Raw genomic sequence first — 8,377 nt, 5'->3', positions numbered from 1 at the left:
AATCATATATAAACACACCAGACCGGATTACTGTAATGCACTTCTGTCAGGTTGTTCCAGCAGGAACCTCAACAAACTAGTTCAAAATGCTGCAGCCAGCTTACTAAAACTAGAACATTTTATATCAGTCCAGTTCTATCAGCACTTCAGTTAAATTCCGTATTGACTACAAAATTCTTCTATTAACATACAAAGCCCTACATGGCCCTACATGAAAACTCATCTGATTAGTTTAGCTTTTGGTACGGTGAAGCAGATGGACACTAGCGTTTTAGGGTGCTCTCGTGTCTGTGTTACCTTCTGGCTCTTTCCTTTTAATTAGGCTGTTCTAGTCAGACCTGCCGGAGTCTTCAGACACACTATGATATTGGTCAACATTCTCTGCTCTCTATAAATCCATTCAGAATGTCTCTTTAAATGGTCACCCAGCCCAACCTGCTTGGAAGACTGCCCTCTTGGGTCTCCTCCACCTGCGTCAGACCAGCTGCCACCTACCAGTCCGAAAGTGTAACTGCTTTGTGTCAACAGTTGTATTTAAATAAATTTGACTTGACTTGACTTGACATTATCATACAAGAGAATTCAAACAAAATTAAGACAGGACAAAGTCATGGTACACATACAAGTACATGAAATGCATTTATATATTTATGCAATTATAGAATAATTATCTAAAATTCCATGTAATTCCATACAAAATGCACTGTTGCGTTAAAAATGAGAAAGGTAACAGTTTTTTCAGAACTAAATGAACAGTTATTAGCATCCACTTAGAGTGCCACTTAGTGTGCTCTCCTGAAATTATGTTTAAACTGTTGGGCTTTAGGCCTGACTGATATGCAAAGACTGGGTGGAAAACAGAGACTTCATTCAGTGTGTATTAACATAGGAAGTAAAGCACTGCCCAGTCCTGGATTGCAGCTGCAAAAATGATACTGATTGTTGCCATGCTGGCTTGAGAAAAGAGTGTATTTATGGTTATGTGAATTCCTGCTGTTTATGGAAATGCAGGCTCTCATACATTTAAATGGACCACTGTAATCAGAAATGTCTGAAAGAGTGCCGTTGGCACAACCATTCTCTTTAAAGTTGACAAAGTCAGTCTTTTTGATCTGTGGTCTGCTTTGTATTGTATTCATAGTATGTTCCATAACCCTTCTCAATGAAATACTTCTTGCCATTCCTTTTATCTTACATACGTTTTCTTTTTTTTGATATTACATGCAAATATAAAGGTACAATCAATTACTATTATATCTTCTTATGTACACATGTCTGACTTCACTGTTATATACTTGCTTCCTTGACAGAGATTAAATTTCTGCATAAGTTGCTGAGGTGAAAGATATAGCTTTGTGTGGTTTGACATGAAAGTTTGTGGTATAGAAACTTATTTACAGTGGTGGTGAGAGGAACCAAGAGTCATTGTGTCTACAACACAGCTACTGCATTTTATTTGCTATAAAATGACCAGTGTTTTATATGTAATGTTGATAATAGTAAAATTTTATTATTCCTCCAACATCCAAAGCCTCTATCTCAGCAGGATAATGCACCTTGCCACACTGTACTCGAGAGTGGTTTGAGGAACATGACAAAAGATTTCAAAGTGTTATCCAGGCCTCAATCTGACTGAGAGTCTATTGGATGTGCTAGAACAAGCCAGATCTGTGAGGGCTCCACTTCACCAAAATAATGCTAGGTTAAAAGCAGCCCAATTCACTTCATTTCACAACCTATCACTTGGTCACTAGATAACAAAACCCACACTGGGTTAAACTAGCCCAGCATTGATGGGTAAAAAGTAGCCCAACATGCTGGGTTTTAAGAGTTACCCAAATATATGGCTTTACAGCAAGCTTACTAGCAAGTTAATCCTAGGGGTGGGCGATACCATAAAAATGAGATTTTTCTAATTTATGAGTGTTTCTTCATTTTATTTAAGTGAAAAATGTAGATAACAAAAATAGTAACCAGCAGCATCTATAGCTGTATTTTTTTGTTTATTATTATTATTATTATTATACATTTCTTAATTTTAATGGGAGTCAAAACAGTGCAAGCACAATAAAACTTGTATAAAACCAGTATAACCCTGCAAGCAGTTTTTGAATTGAAGGTGCAAACATAACTCCTTTATATTTCATTTAAGGAAATAGATAAAATATAGAAGTCACTGCCACAGGTCTTTACAGGTCTCTTGACAGAAACACAAGCCTATCTACTGTTTCAGGCTTGAGAAATGCCCTCTGGCAGGTAAATGTTTTCAGTTGCACTGAAAACTTACTTAGAAGGGGCACTGGTTACAGGTAGAAGTATTTCTTTTCAGTTTGGGGAAGTTTGCTTCATGCAGATTCCATCAATGAAGTGGGTCTATATCAGGATCTGCATCAGTGGGCATCAATTATGCTGTCAGCTTAGCTCTGATGTTTTCCTCTTAAGACTGAGGAGTAGATGGTGGTAGCACATCTACTGTAAAGTCTTCTTTAAAAAGCTTGCTAATTATTTAGGAATATTTTTTCTTCTTGCTGGCTGCATAGTTGCTTGGTTGTTTGCATCTGTTCACTTGTGTTAGTCTGATTTGCCTTTTCTCAGCTGGTAGACATCATCTCTGTAACAGCTTGCTCTGTGATTTCCTTCCCCTTCTCCTGTTCTATATAAGACGTCTGAAGTGTGAAGTATGGTGCTTTTGTGTTGTGTTGATTTTGCTTTGTTAGCTCAGTCATCTTATTTTGATTGTAGAATGGTGCTCATAAACAATAGGAGAATTGGTTTAAGGTAAGACGCTCACACATTCTTCACCTGACAATGCATCAGTGAACTCTTGTAGTGGACTTATAGCCTGATTCACTGACTCCGATAGGGCTATGCCATGTAAGATCTTGAAATGTAAGTACTAGCTGGCAAGAACCCAAAAGTTGATTAGATGGTAGGCCAAGTGCATCCTGTGCTGAAACGAAGTCTGTTCTCTTTTCCAGCTGATATAAAATGCACTCCCAAACTGTGTATATAGGGAGGAAAAAAGATGGAAAAAAACAGTGAAATGTCAGATCAATGACAGAAAATAAATACATGAAATAAAACTTACCATTGTCTGTGTCTGTGTCCAAAGCACTGGAAATGTCAGTCATTCAGCTTCAAAGCTTTGATCCTATTAGTTCCACTATCGGTAGTCATGCAGATTTGTGTGTCTTCCCTTAGCTTCCAAGAACCCAATGTGTTTTTGAGCCATTGACTGTTATGGTTGTAAGGAAAGTAGCATGTCAGAAGACAGGCACTTTGCAGTGACCAATCTTCGTCAATGTAGTGAACTGGACTCTGAATGGCTGAATGGTACGACTGCTTCACAGATCTGTCTTGGTAACATAAAACAATGCCTTAAAACAACATTTTTGCCCTGTTTAGTCCTATAAAGCCAGGGCGATGCTACCTTTGCTACCTGGGCAGATCACATCTGGGATCAACAATTTGCAGCAACTTCATGAACCCCTTTCTCGACAGAGCAAATGGGGATCATGTCTTTACCGATCATGTCTTTCAACCGTTGGAAAGAAATAATGGATTCGTTATTTCTTTCCAACGGTTTCTACTCTTGTCGTATAGAACAGCACTGAAAAATGAAGCGCCTAATGTTAGACAGATGTCTTTTAGTGGGAGCTTTGGCTGTTGAAGGGCAGCTTGTGATTCTTTGGTCAACATCTGACTTTTCAAAACCAGTAAAAGTTCCATTCCATTGAATTAAAATTTCCACCTTTCTTTGGTATGAGCTCTGTCCTTTGCAAATGTGATGCCTTCTTCTCCATTTTCTAGTATTTTAATAAAAAACTAAAATATCTATATGTAAAGATGTACAGTCTTGATTACCCCCATTTTGAACTAGTTTTTTTTCCACACATCTTGAAAACTGTGAACTGTACAACAACTTGCTGGCAGAAATTAGCTAGTAAGTTGCTGTAGTAAATTTTACTATGCGTACATAGTTCACATAACCTTCTGTAGCTTTTGGTGTTTATAAACAGTTATAAAGGACATTAATAAGTCATGTCTGTGTAACAATAAAAACTAGTATTTAAAGTTGCTAATAATGGACCCTTTCCGTTAGCAAAGGATTATTTTATAATAATCAAAAAAAACTAAATCCCACTCAAATTCACCATGACATGAAATACATTGGTGAATTAATACCATGATGTTTTGAAAATCTTCAGTATCATGCTATATACAGGTTCTACATTACATTGTTCATCATACAGTAGTAATATTGGAAAAACTGTAAGAATGTGTTAAATGTAGAAATGTGCATATTGATTAGTTTCATTCAATAGTAAGTAGGAACTATAGCAAGTCAGTAATTGCTGCATGAAGTCAACTCCTCATGTGCTGTTTTATCAGCCAGTAGTTTAGTATAATTGTTCTGAAATTCTTATCAGATGCTAGTTAATGCTGACCATTAACCCACTGGTACTTTGAAATCATTAGCACAATCATTGGGCTACATTAAAACTACCCACTACTCTGGAAACAACCTATATACAACCTATATAGAAATGATCTACTGTTCTGACAGAAAGTAATCAAAGATTTCATCATCTGCTTGTTGTTATGGTAAATACAACTTTTTGTTATTAGCCATAGATTTTGCATAGCTACAGGTGTTAAAAAAATGTCCCATAGGAATGAATGGAATGCAAAAGTTTGTGCACGCCTCATAACACCCAACCAACCACATGGGGTACCACAGCAAACACTGGGCACAATACTTTACAATAAGCTGAAATCCTAAAGCAATCACTTACATTGCCATGGCAGATGCATAGCAATATCCTAGTAATCACCAGGAAAAACCATAGCAACTGCATAGCAACAGCCTAGCAACCACCTAGGATACCATGGCAACACCACAGCAACCAGATATATCAAAGCAAAACTAAGCAAAAACAGTGTTAACTTAATGACCACGTAGCAACAGCCCAGAAACTATATGGATGTGATAACTTATTTTAAAAATCAAGAAAAGCACATGGCATATTATATCTGCTCTTTGTCTTTTAAAATGACAATCACTGTAACCAATTCCATATAAAAACCCAGTGAACAAATATCACCACAGTGTGTGTGGTAGGCCCACAATTTCAGGCCTTATACTCAAATGACATCCATAATCAACTGTGATAAATAAAAGGATAAATAAAAAGATTATCCACGACTGCTGTTGTACAGTAACCACCAAATTTCTAAGCGATTATTGGTTTAATTTTTATTTTCTTTCCCAATCAGACTGTGCATTCTGGAGTTGATTCAGTGTCACTAGCTCAAACACTGTTGACTTAAATCTGTCAGAAATCTTAAAAGAAAACTGAAATTAGATAACAGTAAAGCACAGCAATCAGTGGCAATGTAGAGGGCTTGTAATTATCCAATATTCACAGAAGTTCAGAGTTTTTATTTTAATGGCCCTGTTCATAAGCAAACTATGTATATGAAAATGTTTACTGTGTGCACAACCATTACAAGTTACATATTATGATTAGTGTAGTATTCCAATTTGTTAGGACAAATAATATTTATAATCATGACTATGATACGCAATGTGGGGGGAGGAGGTAAATTAACAACACTTTGACAATAAATGAAATAACGACAACCTATAATTGTTCAGAAATCACAGGATTTCTAAGCTGTCTTTACTTCTGTTTTACCAGCCTCAATATCTGTATTATAGTATATGTAACAGTGTTTTCTGCATGTAAGACCTTGAAACACATAGTGATAACCCCCGCTCCTCTTCATTTACGGTGTAACCACAGAGACAGACTGAGCCACAAATAAATAAACATAAGCTAGGAAAGATTGCAGATGGCATTTCCTACTTGCTGGCAGAGCCCCCCTCCTCCCTCCCTCTCTCTCTCTCTCTCTCTGATATAATAACTCTAATTATCGAGGGGTCATGCCGTTACGCTAGCTTAAATTCTGAGCAGCACAACTGGCCAAAGCCCTCGTTTTCCTTTGCATGTATGCAGTCTCATCATGGCCTTTCCCCTACAGATTGGCTTCTCACTATAACTGTAGACAACCTTTCACTGTGTAGTGTTTAGAACACATTATACATACACTTCTATACCAGTATAGAAGCGATACAGCCAGAGATATAAATTATCTGCATTGCATTCACAAGAGTCACTGCTGCAAAGCAGAGAAATAAATGGTGTTTTGCATTTACATGATTCAAATGTGTCAAGTTGTTGCAAATGAATGAAATGTGTTACATCTAGTGGGGAACCCTCAGCGCCTTCAAAACAAGCTTAATGATTTCTGGAAATTAGAACTCTTGAATACTATTCAATAGAAATGGCTTGTTTTCAGACTTACAATATTACTGTTTTAGTGGTGTGCATATATTAAATGATCTTTGCTTATTAATGCTTATTTAGCTAAGGTTTCCAATTAAATGGTGTTGATGTATTAGCATTACTATTATAAGTATGTTGTTGTTGTTAGTATTATCATTATTAATAATAATAATAATAATAATAATCATTCATTCCTTCATCTTTGTATCAGTTTCTTTCTGGTCAGGGTCGCAATTGGTCCAGAACGTACCCAGGATCATTGGGTGCAAGGCAGTCATACCCCGTGGACAGTGCACTAGTCCATCCCAGGGTGCCATGTTCACTTCCTTATTTACACACTCACAACTAGGGGGCAACTTAGCAATTTTTCATCATTGCACTATTTCTGACTGGTCTTTGAGAGTTTAATATACTTGTAGATATCAATACAGTCTGCAGGACAGTCTGAGAAGATAATTGTTTAAGATCTGCCTGAAATCAAAAAGTCTTCCATCATTGTTGGGAGGGATATGATTTTCATATTTGCAAGGTGGTAAATGCAAACACAGAGAAGACACTCTCTGAATGCAGAGTGGCCATAAAAGAGAATTTATTTTAGTGAACAAAACAACTGATATGTGCCTTACAAGTTAGCAGCCAAAACAAGGCTAAGGTTTGCTTCTGAGTCTATCTCTCCCTTCCACCTTCCTGCATCATTTAAGGTGTAACAGAAAGTTTGAGTAAGAGGACAACTTCATCCTTGTTTTGGCTGCAACTGGTGGCATCACCAGACTTAATCAGTTAAATCAGTTAAATGAAAATGTTTTTATTTAGACTGAAATAAGGCTATAGGGCAGATTATGTTTATAGTAAATTTTGAGTCTCCTTACTGCAGCAGCTGAGAATCATGTCTGTTAATGGCACCTAGAGGACCCCAGAGGGTGCTCTGCTAGTAGATTAGGCTTTAAATGCCCCTACCCATTACAAATTCTGGGAGTCCCTAGATCAGTTCAGGTCATCCCTTTTTTCTTAATGTTTGTTAGTGTGTTAATGTTAATGTTGGTGTGTCTGGATAAAACTATGTGTTGTGAGAAAAACATTAAATCCTTTGAAGATCAATTCAAAGATCAATTCAACTCTCAGCTAAACAGGTTTTGTACAGGTTCATAAGAGTACAACCATTTTTGGTTGGTAAATCATGATGGGTAACAGTACTGCTGTCACTGTGAAAGACTAAGGTTTGATTCCCTGATCAGGCAAGTCCACTATAAGAGTTCTTGGAAAAGACTCTTAACGATATATTCCCCTACCTGCATAACATAATTCAAATTTAAGTTGCACTGGAAAAGAGTGCCTGCAGAATGCCAAAACAAATTGTAAATTGTTCTACTGACTTTGCTAAAGAACTTTTGAAGTAACTTCTTTTTTTAAGGGTGCAAGTCCAAAAGTAGAATGCTAATGGACAAAAATAGACATTCCAAAGACTACTGCAGCCCATAATATTGACCTTGAATAATAACCTCCTACTGAAGCAAGAAGCCGGTAAGTATTGACTGCTGGGTCATCAGCCTTCACAGGCCATGCATGATACAGGTACATATGAGCATTCTTGTGCAATAATAAATCATGTAAACATAGTTTGTGGCTCACAGTTGGAGTCAAAGTTGCTCCAATTAAAAGAAAACAGAAAAACACAAAACATTAGCTGTTATGTATTTTCTGTAATTGGATAAATCACTTCCAGAATAAGCCTGATTGCAATTCAGCACCAATTCTGCCCTTATTTTAAATTAACAAGCAGACTGAAATAAAATATTTAAAGCTACTGTGCAGGTACATCAAGGTACAAACACTACAGTTGTGCCTTCAGAGGTACAGCATAGTTCCTAAGGTCCTGTTATGTTCCCTAGAAACAAACTACATGACCAAGTGGATAGGGAAATACAACATTAAAAAATGCAATGTATGTGTACCACATTGTGCTCCATAGGATAATTAAGGCATACACTTGAAGGTACAGTCCCACTGATGAGTAACATAGAACCAAG

This window comes from Salminus brasiliensis, chromosome 4 (assembly GCF_030463535.1).
Source record: "Salminus brasiliensis chromosome 4, fSalBra1.hap2, whole genome shotgun sequence".
Lineage (NCBI taxonomy): Eukaryota > Metazoa > Chordata > Actinopteri > Characiformes > Bryconidae > Salminus > Salminus brasiliensis.
Note: the sequence above shows the minus strand (reverse complement) of the source record.